The sequence below is a fragment of the Callithrix jacchus genome, chromosome 7, assembly GCF_049354715.1.
Source record: "Callithrix jacchus isolate 240 chromosome 7, calJac240_pri, whole genome shotgun sequence".
NCBI lineage: Eukaryota > Metazoa > Chordata > Mammalia > Primates > Cebidae > Callithrix > Callithrix jacchus.
The window spans coordinates 80,880,963-80,894,892 of record NC_133508.1 but is presented as its reverse complement, the minus strand read 5'-3'; the positions used below and the strand labels follow the sequence as shown (position 1 = coordinate 80,894,892).

Genomic DNA, 13,930 nt, shown 5'->3' with positions numbered 1-13,930 from the left:
GAAAGTCCCGCCATCTTTCCCCCAGGTTTCTTGCCCCCACCCTCCCCCCAGGCTTCTTGCTGCCCTGAGAAAAGCCCGCCAAGCCTGCTCTGTTCTGCCTAGCAACAACAAGCAGCCAATCATCGCAGCAGGAAAGCCCGCCAAGCCTCAGCCTATCCTGAACCGACACATAACCCTCTGAGCTACCTCAGCAGTCCGCCCAGAGACGGACAGCCTATCCTAAGCTCCTACAACATTCAGCCAGCCCTGTATCCACGCCCCGTCCACCCCCCCTATAAAACCCTCCTACCCCAGCTGCACAGTCACAGCCAGCCCCCGATCTCCTTCCTTTCCTGGCCTGCCCGCTGGTCCCAATAAACCTGAACTCGACTTCCAACTCTCGCTCGAGCTGTTACTTGGGATCGGGTACCGGGCAGGGGATCACGTCGGGGTTGCACATTTGGTGCCGAAACCCGGGACGGAGGGTCGCTAGCCCCCCCAGCGACCCCCTCCCTCCAGCGACCTCTCCAGCCCTCCTCCAATTCAGCCTCAGCACTCCGGACCAGGTAAGTCCTGTTTCTTACCTTCTCCTTCCGTGGTGCGTGTGGCAAAGGCCCTTCCTCTCAGTCCCAATCCACGGATCCCTCGCCAAGCGCCGGCCGGCCCGAGCAGGATCCCCCAACCAGGCTCCAGGAGCCTTGGGTCGGCAGACAAGGGACGCCTTCTCTGACCCACCCAATCCAGAACCATTAAATAGGAACGATCAGACAGGGGACGCCTTCTCTGGTCCTTCCTATCCACCTTCCTCTGGGGAAGCTGGTGGGTTGGAGGGACGCCTCCCCCCACACTACCCCAGCCCACTCGGAAACTGTTCCGAGCTCGGATACTGTTCCGAGACCGCCCTCGGCTGGCAGGAACCCTTTGCCGCACGCATCATGGGGAACGTGGAGTCAAAAATTCCAAAAAACACCCCACTAGGTTGTTTACTTCTCAATTTTACTCGTTTGGGCTACTCCCAAACCCTTAGGCGAAAAAAAGCTCATCTTCCTCTCCCAGGTGGCCTGGCCCCAGTATCAGCTCGATAACAGGTCGCATTGGCCTCCCACCGGCACTTTCGATTTCAATGTGCTCCGCGACCTAGATAACTTCTGCCACCAAACTGGCAAAGATAAGGAAGTGCCTTATGTTCAGGCTTTCTGGGACCTGCGTTCCCACCCTGACCTCTGTTCCACTTGTTCTACTCACCAGGTCCTCCTAGCCCAAACCACCCTACCCCGGACCCCTACCTCCCCGACCAAACCACCTCCATATATCATGCAAGAAGAGATGCCTAACCATTTGTCTTCCCCCTTTGTTCCCACTCCAGAAGTCCCCGACTCACCTAACCCCCCTCCCTCTGTGCCTCCTCCTGCTATGCCTCCTTCCTCCTCTCCACCTACGCCTTCCGCTACTCCCCCGACCGCTCCTCCTCCCATCTGCTCTCCCCCTTCTTCCCCCGTGGCGGCCCATACCCGTACCAAGACTTCAGCGCCTCCCTCTGTCATAGCACCCCTACGGGAAGTAGCCGGGGCGGAGGGCCTTGTTCGGGTCCATGTCCCTTTTTCTCTCCAAGACCTAGCTCAAATTGAGCGCCGTCTTGGGTCCTTCTCGGCAGACCCCTCCACTTACATTAAGGAGTTTCAGTATCTCACCCAGGCCTATAGTCTCACTTGGCATGACATTCGAGTCATCTGTACATCGACCCTCTCTGCCGAAGAGCACGAGCGCGTCCTAGCGGCAGCCAGGCATCAAGCAGATAGAGATCATGCCATAAACCCAAACCAAGTCCCAGTAGGTACAGAAGCCATTCCCACCACAGATCCCCAATGGGTATATCAGGATGGAGCTGGCTCCCACATCCCAGCTCGAGACCGCATGCTTCAGTACCTGTTGCACGGGTTAGAAGCTGTATCCAATAAGGTCGTTAACTATGATAAGCTAAGAGAAGTCACACAGAAGCCAGATGAGAACCCTGCCCTTTTTCTCAACCGCCTTCAGGAAGCCCTTGTCCGCTATACCCGACTAGACCCAGCCTCCCAGAATGGGGCTACTGTCTTAGCTTCCCACTTCATTTCCCAATCTGCCCCTGACATTCGAAAAAAACTTAAGAAGGCCGAAGAAGGCCCAGAGACTCCCATACAAGACCTGGTTAAGATGGCCTTTAAAGTCTTTAACGCCAGGGAAGATGCAGCCGAGGTTGCCCGCCAAGCTCGATTGAAGCAAAAGGTTGCGCTGCAGGCCCAAGCCCTAGTGGCAGCCCAGACCCAAGCCCTGGTGGCAGCCCTACGGCCGGCAGGAGCCAGGGGTCCGAACAGCCACTCCAAGCCCCCGCCAGGGGCATGTTTCAAATGTGGCAAGGAAGGGCATTGGGCCTCTAGTTGTCCTCAGCCACGGCCGCCTACCAGGCCCTGCCCCCTCTGCCAGCTCAGTGGCCACTGGAAATCAGAGTGCCCCCAGGGATCCAGGACCCCAGCCAACGCAAGCTGGAGTACTGGACCAGGGGGTACCTCTCCGGGAGGGCCAGCCCCTGACCCCTCTACTCGGGAGTCTGGCTCTCCTGACCGCTTATACCCTGAGCTACTGGGGCTTTTGGACGACTAGGGAGGCCCAGGCTCGTCAACCCCAGTAACCCTCGCCGAGCCTAGGGTGTCACTTCAGGTAGTGGGAAAAAGCGTCTCCTTTTTGCTCGATACGGGGGCTACCTACTCTGTGCTTCCCTCCTTCCAAGGCCAGACCATACTCTCCCAGGTCTCTGTTATGGGAATCGATGGGGCTGCACACACCCCACGCCAAACTCCACCGCTCACCTGTATGTATAACTCAGTCCCATTCAGCCATTCTTTCCTCATTATCCCCTCTTGCCCTGTGCCTCTGTTGGGACGAGACATCCTAACAAAACTCAAAGCCCACATCACTTTCCCTGCCTCTCCCCAACACCTCCTGTTAGTTGCTCACCACCTCAACTCCGACTCAGACTATGCTTCCCCAGGCATTCTCCTCCCCAAAGTACACCCTAAGGTATGGGAGACAGACACACCTGTAGTAGCCACACACCACAAGCCAGTCAAGATTTGCCTCCAGGAACACTCCTCTCGATTTCTTTGCCGACCTCAGTTCCCTATTTCCAGGAAACACCGCCTAGGACTTCGCCCTATCATTGAAAGGCTGAAAAGCCGCGGCCTCCTAGTACCCACCAATTCCCCATGTAACACTCCCATCCTCCCAGTCCGGAAACCCTCAGGAGAATACCGCCTGGTCCAAGACCTCCGACTAGTCAATGCTGCAGTAGTCCCTATACATCCTGTAGTCCCAAACCCGTACACCATACTCTCCAGAATTCCCTCCGATACTACCTTCTTCTCAGTCCTTGACCTCAAGGATGCCTTTTTCACCATTCCCTTACACCCAGATTCCCATTTCATCTTTGCTTTCACCTGGGAAGACCCACTTACTGACAACTCTTGTCAGCTCACCTGGACAGTTCTTCCCCAAGGTTTCAGGGATAGCCCTCACCTGTTCGGTCAGGCCCTGGCAACAGACCTTCTAGGCTGCCACCTAGCCCCATCTATTGTTCTTCAGTATGTTGATGACCTACTCGTCTGTTCCCCCAGCCAGGAAGAGTGCACCCGAGCCACTACTGTCCTGCTCAACTTTTTAGGAGATAAAGGGTATAGAGTTTCAAGAAAGAAGGCCCAACTCGTTACCTCATCAGTCATTTACTTGGGCCTACAGCTTTCCCCGGGAAAGAAATCCATTATCCCCGATCGACTGCAGGCCCTGAAAGCCCTCCAACCCCCTCAGTCTGCCACTGAAATACTCTCCTTTCTAGGGGTAGTGGGATTCTTCCGGCACTGGGTGCCCAACTTTGGCCTTCTGGCCAAGCCACTTTACCAAGCAGCTGCAGATACTCCTGAAGGCCCACTTACTTCACAGGGAACAGTGACTCGAGCCTTCCACACGCTCCTACAAACACTATGTGCTTCCACCTTTCTTGCTCTACCCAATCCCAATCTTCCTTTTCACTTGTATACGGAGGAGAAAGCCCACATCGCGGTAGGAGTCCTGGCTCAACCGGTCGGCAACACCCTCCTTCCACTAGCATACCTTTCCAAACAACTCAGCCCCACGGAAAAGGGGTGGCCACCTTGCCTCCGAGCCTTAGCAGCAGCCACCACACTTACGACAGAAGCCCTTAAGATCAACCTCCAGCAACCACTCACAGTATTCTCCCCTCACAAACTGCAGGCGCTTGTGTCCGGTCAGGCCTTGCCACACCTCGGGCCATCCAAGGTCCAACTCCTACACCTTCTATTCCTGGAGAACCCCGATATTTCCCTCTCCCACTGTCCTGCTCTTAACCCAGCCACCCTTTTCCCTTCTCCAACCACTCCAACACAAGATCACCGATGCCTCGAAGTTATCATTGAAACTCAATCCCCACGGCCCGACCTACACTCCACTCCTATCGAGGCCGAAGCGACACTTTTTGTAGATGGGAGTTCCTTCCTACGCCCAGGAAAATCCCGTATTGCTGGATATGCAATAGTGACTCCTTCAGACGTCATTGAGACTCATTCCCTCCCCTTAGGAACCACCTCACAACAGGCTGAGTTAGTCGCCCTCACCCGGGCTCTCAAGTGGGCCAGGGACAAAACTGTCAACATCTACACAGACTCAAAGTATGCCTTCCTTATTGCCCACTCCCATTGTATGATCTGGAAAGAGAGAGGATTCTTAACCACCAAGGGCACCCCGGTAGTTAACGGAAAACTTATAGCTGATCTTATCTCTGCCATCCAGCTTCCAAAGCAGGTTGCCATCATTCACTGTCGAGGACACCAAACCTCCGGGTCCCTAGTAGCCCTAGGTAATGCTTTTGCAGACAGGACGGCCAGAGAAACAGCACAAACCTGCCCACCCCCAAAGGAAATCTACTTCCTGTCACGCTGCTACAAATCCCAGTATTCCAACTCTGAGCTCGAACTTTTACAGCAAAACTCTGGAGTGACCTTTAGGGATGGATGGGCCTTCAACCACAACCTTCTGATACTTCCCCAAGCACAAAAAACTACCATCATAAAGGACATCCATGATTCCTTGCATATCGGGCCAAAAGCCCTACTCCACTTCCTCCTACCCATATTATATCCAGAAGGGCTCCCTTCCCTTATTCACCAGGTCCACGCTCAATGTCTCATTTGTGCGAAGACCAACCCGCAAGGAGCCTGTCATCTTCGTCAACAGCTCCACCAGTTGCGTGGATCTTTACCAGGACAAGATTGGCAAATTGATTTTACTCACATGCCAAGACATAAACAATTTCGGTTCCTGTTAACCATTGTTGATACTTTTTCAGGCTGGATCGAAGCTTTTCCCACCACTTCGGAGTCCGCCGACACTGTTGCTGCCCATCTCATCCAGGACATCATCCCTCGGTTTGGGCTTCCGGCCACTATTCAGTCAGACAACGGCCCGGCCTTTGTCTCCAAAGTTACTAACGCTGTCTGTGCTTCCTTAGGGATTCAGTGGAAACTGCATGCGGCCTACCACCCCCAGTCATCGGGTAAGGTAGAACGGGCTAACGGACTAATCAAGGATCAGCTTACCAAACTCTCTCTCGAGCTTAAGCAGTCATGGGTCTCTTTACTACCGTTAGCTCTTGCCAGGCTACGGGCCCGCCCCCGAGGAGCTTCACAGCTCAGTCCATTCGAGCTCCTATACGGGCGACCCTTCCTGCTATCTACTCCACCTTCTCCAGAAAGTTCCCCCCTGAATACCTACCTCCCCTATTTTACTCTCCTCAGACATTTACTCAGGGAACACGCCAACGCTTCTATACCTCAGACCTCAGAAATTCCACCCACTCTGGGAAAAGTTGCCCCCGGTGACTCTGTCTTCATTAAAACTCTCACTCCAAAATCCCTCTCACCTCGGTGGGAAGGGCCCTACACTGTCATTTTAACCACCCCAACGGCTATCAAGGTTGCTCAGATCCCATCCTGGGTACACCTCTCCAGGGTTAAGAAGTGTCCAAGCTGCTCCCCTAACCCCCGTTGGGAGTGCGTTCCCACAGGTCCCCTATCACTCAAAATACATAAACTCTGACCTATTCAACCTCTCCAACCCTGAGCCGACATGTGGCCCCTACTCGCTGTAGTTCTAACCTTCTTGCCTACTGTTCACAGCGGGTTTGGGCGACAATATGATCTCAGCCAAGTTCTAAAAGCTGTTTATGGTGAGCCCTGTGAATGCAAGTCAGGGGTTGTGTCCACTCCGCCCTCATCCTTCTCAAGTCAAATTGATTGTGGAACAAAAATAGCATACCTTTCTTATGGCAACGACCACAAACCAGGCTATGAATGTCTTAACAAACCCACCATAGCAATAGTTCCCCCAGGGTCTCCCCAACCAGCCTGCAACTGCTCCTTGGAAATGCATCTGTCTGTCCACAGCGGTTGCTATAAAAATTATGCCACTTGCACAAAAAATAATAAAACTTATTTTACAGCCTGGATCAATGCCGATCATGTTGGCTCTTTTGGAGGTGACTGGGCCTCCAGTTCCCCATTGGGCGTCACCTATAAATATGCCGTTGCTTCTTGCCCGGCCTTGGGGAAAGTGGCATGCTGGGAAAGCAGCCCAACCATTGGTGTCAGTGATGGAGGAGGCCCACATGATCAAATGAGGTCCCACCATGTTAAAGAGATCCTAAAGACATTGTTTCCCACTATATCTTACCACCCCATATCCTTAACCAAGTCTCGACAGATAGACTTAGATGTCCAAACCCAAAATCTCCTTAAGGCAGTTCACAGTTTCCTCTTACATAGCAATTCCTCATTAGCTAACAACTGCTGGATCTGTATGCCTCTGGGTACACCTATGCCTCTAGCTTTACCTGCAATTGCTAATTTCAGCACTAATGGAACTCTCCATCTTCCTTTTGCAGTTCAACCCTTGTCAAACCTCTGTATTAATGTCACTTGCTATCAAAAGCCCCTCATGAATAATTCCTATGACATTGACTTAGGTTCAATCACGAGTTCCTGTAATTGTTCCAAATTTGTAAATAGCAACTCCAGCATGTATGCCCCTGCTGGACAAAGCTTTGTCTGCGGGAGCAACATGGCCTTCTCTTATCTACCTCAAAACTGGACAGGAATATGTATGGTGGCCTCCTTGTTTCCTGATGCCAGCATAGTTTCAGGGGATGATCCCATTCCTCTTCCCAGTTTCGATGTGATCGTGAGCAGGAAAAAGCGGGCGATTCAGTTCATTCCTCTGCTAGCTACCCTTGGAGTAACCGCTGCCCTATCCACAGGGGCTGCAGGTCTTGGCTATTCTTTACACTCTTATCATCAGCTTTCCCTTCAACTGATTAATGATGTTGATTTACTCTCATCTACTATACAAGTTATTCAGGATCAGCTTGATTCCTTAGCTGAGGTGGTCCTGCAAAACTGCCGAGGCCTAGACCTACTCACCGCAGAAAAAGGAGGACTATGCCTAGCACTAGATGAGAAGTGCTGTTTTTACGCCAACCATTCTGGCATTGTTAGAGATAAGATAAAAACCCTCCAAGAAAATTTAGCCGCAAGAAGAAAGGCACTCCTTGACAACCCACTATGGGGAGGGCTGAACGGCGTTCTTCCCTATCTCCTTCCCCTCCTCGGCCCCCTCATAGGATTCCTCCTTCTATCAGTTGCCCCATGTTTTTTTCAGTTTCTACAGCGCCGGTTTCAGGAACTCACCCGGCTCACCATCCATCAGATGTTACTACAGCCAACCCCTCGTCATTCCAACTACGCATACCACCCTCTGCCGACTTCCCAGACTCCTTAAAAAACCCCACTTCGCCCCTGTACAGCAGGAAGTAGCCAGAATGACTCAGCCGCCCTTTGTCCTTTAAGGAGTCGGGAATGTTCGGTAGAAAGTCCCGCCATCTTTCCCCCAGGTTTCTTGCCCCCACCCTCCCCCCAGGCTTCTTGCTGCCCTGAGAAAAGCCCGCCAAGCCTGCTCTGTTCTGCCTAGCAACAACAAGCAGCCAATCATCGCAGCAGGAAAGCCCGCCAAGCCTCGGCCTATCCTGAACCGACACATAACCCTCTGAGCTACCTCAGCAGTCCGCCCAGAAACGGACAGCCTATCCTAAGCTCCTACGACACTCAGCCAGCCCTGTATCCACGCCCCGTCCACCCCCCCATAAAACCCTCCTACCCCAGCTGCGCAGTCGCAGCCAGCCCCCGATCTCCTTCCTTTCCTGGCTTGCCTGCTGGTCCCAATAAACCTGAACTCGGCTTCCAACTCTCGCTCGAGCTGTTACTTGGGATCGGGTACCGGGCAGGGGATCACGTCGGGGTCGCACACAAACTACTATTCCGCTGTTAAAAAAAATTAATAATATCTTTATAAGGCCAGGCATGGTGGCTCATGCCTGTAATCCCACCACTTTGGGGGGCCAAAGCAGCCAAGGCAGGTAGGAAGTCAGGAGTTTGAGATCAGCCTGGCCAACATGGTAAAACCTCGTCTCCAGTAAAAACACAAATAAATGGCTGGTGTGATGGTGGCTCACAGCTGTAATCCCAGCACTTTGGGAGGCCAAGGTGGGCAGATCATTTGAGGCATTTGAGGTCAGGAGTTCAAAATCAGCCCAACCAACATGGTAAAACCCCGTCTCTACTAAAAATACAAAAATTAGCTGGGCATGGTGGTGTGCACCTGTAATCTCAGCTACTTGGAAGGCTGAGGCAGGAGAATTACTTGAGCCTGGGAGGTGGAGGTTGTAGTGAGCAGAGATCATGCTACTGCACTCCAGCCTGGGCAACAGAGCAGAACTCTGTCTCAAAAAAAAAAAAAAGATTATCTCTATAAATGGTTAGAGAATGAAAATGAGAAAAAGTAACATACAGAAGAATATTATAATATTGTATTTTTTGTGTGTGTGAATGGAAGAAAAATAAAAGTATATACCTATACATTTGCTTCCATTTTCAAAATTTAAAGGTGTTAAAATAAAAACTAATAGAAATATTACCTATTGAAAAAAGAGTAGGGATGGAAGCTATAACTTTCTGAATGTGCCTTGTTTTGTAGTTTTGATAAAATATATATAAAATTTAAAATAAATTTTACCAAAAAGCAATCAAATAAATTTTACAAAAAAGTAATCACCATAAAAAAATAAAAACCCATTGGTCTATCAAGTTGTGTCATAATCACACAGAGAATTCTTTCACATGATTTTGAAACAATATAATTGTGTATAATGTATAGTGGGACAGTATATACAGGCTATATGTTAGAAACGTTCATTCCTTGGTGCTGAAAAGAATAGTGCTCAAAGAATTTTCTTGGCAAGGCAATTTTACTTTCTACACAAAGGGTGTTACTCATCAGTAGTCCTGCCACGAGAGCACACTAAACAAAGGAAAGGTAGGAATATTTATCCCTTATGCACTGGGTCCTTACTTCTGTGTCCTATCTCTGTTGGTTGGAGCTGGACCCCACAGTCTAAGCTAAACCTGACTGTCTAACAACTAAAAACTTTGCTTAAAGGCAATGCAGAGCAAAGGAAAAGGGTAAGTTGCTTGTGAAAGGACTTAGAAAAGTAAAAACATTTTTAAATAAGGAAGGGGCATAGGCTGCGAACTGGGACATGCCTAAGTATGTCAAGAACAAATATCTTGGTTAAATTACAAGGATATCGAATGCCCCTATTCCTTTGTATCTAACAGCTACATAGGATAGGACTTAACAAAGGTTTATTAGCAAAAAGCAAGAAGGCTTTGAACGAAGTTAGTCTTTAAAAGAAACTATTATTTCTTGAAATAACAGTTTATTTCTAACATTTATTATTTATTCTTTTTTTTTTTTTTGAGATGGAGTTTCGCTCTTGTTACCCAGGCTGGAGTGCAATGGCGCAATCTCGGCTCACCGCAACCTCCGCCTCCTGGGTTCAGGCAATTCTCCTGCCTCAGCCTCCTAAGTAGCTGGGACTACAGGCGCACGCCACCATGCCCAGCTAATTTTTGTATTTTCAGTAGAGACGGTGTTTCACCTTGTTGACCAGGATGGTCTCAATCTCTTGACCTTGTGATCCACCTGCCTCGGCCTCCCAAAGTGCTGGGATTATAGGCGTGAGCCACCTCGCCGGGCTGGGAAACTTTGAAGAGGAACTTTTTACTTTCCACACTGTACAATATATGGTGAAATATATCTGAACAAAACAAATATAAAGAAATCTTAGGGCTGGGCACAGTGGCTCATGCTTGTAATCCCAGCACTTTGGGAGACTGAGGCATGTAGATCACCTGAGGTTGGGAGTTAGAGACCAGCCTGACCAACATGGAGAATCCCCGCCTCTACTAAAAATACAAAATTAGCCGGGCATGGTTGTGCATGCCTGTAATCCCAGCTACTCGGGAGGCTGAGGCAACAGAAGCACTTGAACCCAGGAGGTGGAAGTTGCGATGAGCCAAGATCACACTGCACTCCAGCCTGGGCAACAAGAGCAAAACTTTATCTCAAAAAGGAAAGAAAGAAAGAAATCTTAAACAATATTCAGTAGACTTATTGCTAGTAATAATGTTGGTAGTGGTATTTCAAAACTATTATATTTATATAATGGGATAAAGTGAATGCCACTAGGAACCAAGATCTTTAATGTGTTTTAGTCCGTTTGTGTTGCTATAACAGAATACCACAGACTGGGTAATTTATAAGAAAAAGAAATTTGTGTGATCTGTGACACTCATCCTCCCCCATCCCACCTGCTTCCCCACTCCCGGTTCTCTGACATTCAGACTGAGACTGAATTGCCACCTGCCAGCTTTCCTGATTCTCCAGCTTGCAGATGACATATTGTGGGACTTCTCATCCTCCATAATCACATGAGCTAATTTCCATAATAAATTCCACCTTATATTTCTATATATTCTATTGGTTCTGTTTCTTTGGAGAACTCTGAGAAATATAGTATGAGTTTACATGGAGGATAAATGACATCCTAAGGTTACAAATTCAAATCCAGGATGTGGAAATCACACATGACAAATTACCCAGTTTCTTCAATAAATAAATGGCATAAAACTAAAACTAAATGACATAAGTAACAACAAAAAAAGCCATTCTGTTGATTAAAAGAGACTTAAGGGTAACAACAGTCAGCCCTGTCAAGATGGTGGCTCCTTGGAGCTCAGCAGCTAGAAGGCAGCCAAGAGCTTCCATTGGTACACAGCAAGTACCAATGTAGCTCCCAGCACTTTGGGAAGCCCAAGCAGTGGATCACTGAGCTCAGGAATTTGAGACTAGCTTGGGTAACATGGCAAAGCCCCATCTCTACTAAAAATACAAAAAAATTGCTGGGTGTGGTAGCATGTGCTTATGGTCCCAGCTATTCTGGAGGCTGAAGTGGGAGGCAGAGGTTGCAGTGAGCAGAGATGGTGGCAGAGGGAGACCCTGCCTCAAAAAAAAAAAGAAAGTTAATGTCATAGATCAGTCTATCTTCCCTTAAACCGCTCCAGTGGCTATCTATGACATTAACTTTCTTTTGGAAAGTTAAAGAATAACTGAATAACATTGTTTCTTAGCTGGTAAAAGTGTTAAACTTTTAAAGAAAACAGAAATATAATGCTGATTATGAACCTCCAGCAAAAGGAAGGGCAGATAGATACACTGGCTTTCACTGCTCTCCTCAAACAGAAGCTGTCTCCTTCTAGTGCTTCGCACACAATCAGTTGAAAGCAACAATCAGTTTACTGTGACTAAGCTGTGGTGTTGGTTTGCTTCATAGATTCCTTTTCCCTTGGGTTTGATCCTGCCTGGAAAAATACCTGAAAGAGCACTATTAGAATTCTCCTGACCAGAAGAGAGCCTCTCCGCCTGTGCGAAGCAGAATCACGGATCTGCAGAGACACTAAGAAGTGCCTAAATCTTCTGTCAGATAAATTGTGACCATCTCAGTTTCTCCTTGGGGATACCCATTCTACTTTGGTTACCCACATTTGGTTTCCTTGCACCTCTGCATACGGCGCCCTCTCCTAAAGTTCAGTTACAGGAACATTTGAAACATGTCTCCAACCTGCGATCCTTTTGCAATGCTATCCTAGTTATTTTAGGCTTAGCGTTGGAGACGGATGGCAATCTTCACCAAAACCCTCAACTTCTTCCTTGGAAACTGCCAACATTCAAATTGACATCAGCAGAAGAAGAAAGTAATTCCTCATGTTAAATTAAATAATAAGTACTCATTAAATATATAGCTTATTTCCAAATAAAATATATTTTTAATTTAAAAACTATAAAAAGACTTTTAAAATATGCTCGTTATTTTTAAAAAATGTCTTAAATCTAACTTAATTGTTGTTTCAAAATAGGAAACAAAATTTTTAAAAAACGATAAATGGAAAATATATGTTAAAAGTTATAAATATAAAATATACATATTTTTGAAAACAAATATATATATATATATATATATATTTTTTTTTTTTTTTTTTTTTTTTCCTGAGATGGAGTTTTGCTCTTGTTGCCCAGACTGGAGTGCAATGGCACGATCTTGGCTCACCGCAACCTCTGCTTCCTGGGTTCAAGCGATTCTCCTGCCTCAGCCCCCAAGTAGCTGGGATTACAGGCATGTGTCACCATGCCCGGCTAATTTTGTATTTTTAGTAGAGATGGGGTTTTTCCATGTTGGTCAGGCTGGTCTCGAACTCTCAACCTCAGGTGATCAGCCTGTCTCAGCCTCCCAAAGTGCTAGGATTACAGGGGTGAGCCACCACTCCTGGCCCGAAAATATATTTTTAATTAACAAAAGGTTAAAAAAGCTTTTCCTCAGTGACCGGGCCCCGTACTTAGGTGCAGACGGGTAAGCGGAGCCAGCCATTATGCCAGTGGCCCGGAGCTGGGTTTGTCGCAAAACTTATGTGACCCCGCGGAGACCCTTCGAGAAACCTCGTCTCGACCAAGAGCTGAAGCTGATCAGCGAGTATGGGCTTCGGAACAAACGTGAGGTCTGGAGGGTCAAGTTTACCCTGGCCAAGATCCGCAAGGCCGCTGGAGAGCTGCTGACACTTGACGAGAAGGATCCACGGCGTCTTTTCGAAGGCAACACCCTGCTGCGGTGGCTGGTCCGCATTGGGGTGTTGGATGAGGGCAAGATGAAGCTGGATTACATCCTGGGCCTGAAGATTGAGGATTTCTTAGAGAGACGCCTGCAGACCCAGGTCTTCAAGCTGGGCTTGGCCAAGTCCATCCACCACGCACGTGTACTGATCCGCCAGCGCCATATCAGGGTCCGCAAGCAGGTGGTGAACATCCGTCCTTCATTGTCCGCCTGGATTCCCAGAAGCACATCGACTTCTCCCTCCGCTCTCCCTACGGGGGTGGCCGCCCGGGCCGCGTGAAGAGGAAGAATGCCAAGAAGGGTCAGGGCGGGGCTGGGGCTGGGGATGACGAGGAGGAGGATTAAGCCCACCTGTCCGCCTCTGGGGCTCGTGGATTGCCGAGTTTTCCTGCTGAATAAACAGGATCAGCGCTTAAAAAAAAAAAAAAAAAAGGTTAAAAATATCTTATATTGGCCAGGCGCGGTGGCTCACCCCTGTAATCCTAGCACTTTGGGACACCAAGGTGGGTGGATCACCTGAGGTCAGCAGTTCAAGACCAGCCTGGCCAACATGTGAAACCCCATCTTTAACAAAAAAATAATAATAATAAATTTATATTAAAATAAATCTCAGCCTGACATGGTGACTTATGCTTGTAATCCCAGCACTTTGGGAGGCTGAGACAGGAGGATCACTTGAGGCCAAAAGATCAAGACCAACCCAAGAACATAACAAGACCCTGTCTTTATAAAAAATAAAAAATAAATTACCTGGGCACGGTGGGGCACAATTGTAGTCCTAGACACACA

The 13,930-nt window shown here is 48.7% G+C and overlaps 1 pseudogene; it reads left to right on the top strand.

Moving 5' to 3' along the window:
* The first annotated feature begins 12,851 nt into the window (after positions 1-12,851).
* Positions 12,852-13,582, top strand: LOC100388574 (small ribosomal subunit protein uS4 pseudogene; annotated as a pseudogene).
* Positions 13,583-13,930: the final 348 nt, after the last annotated feature.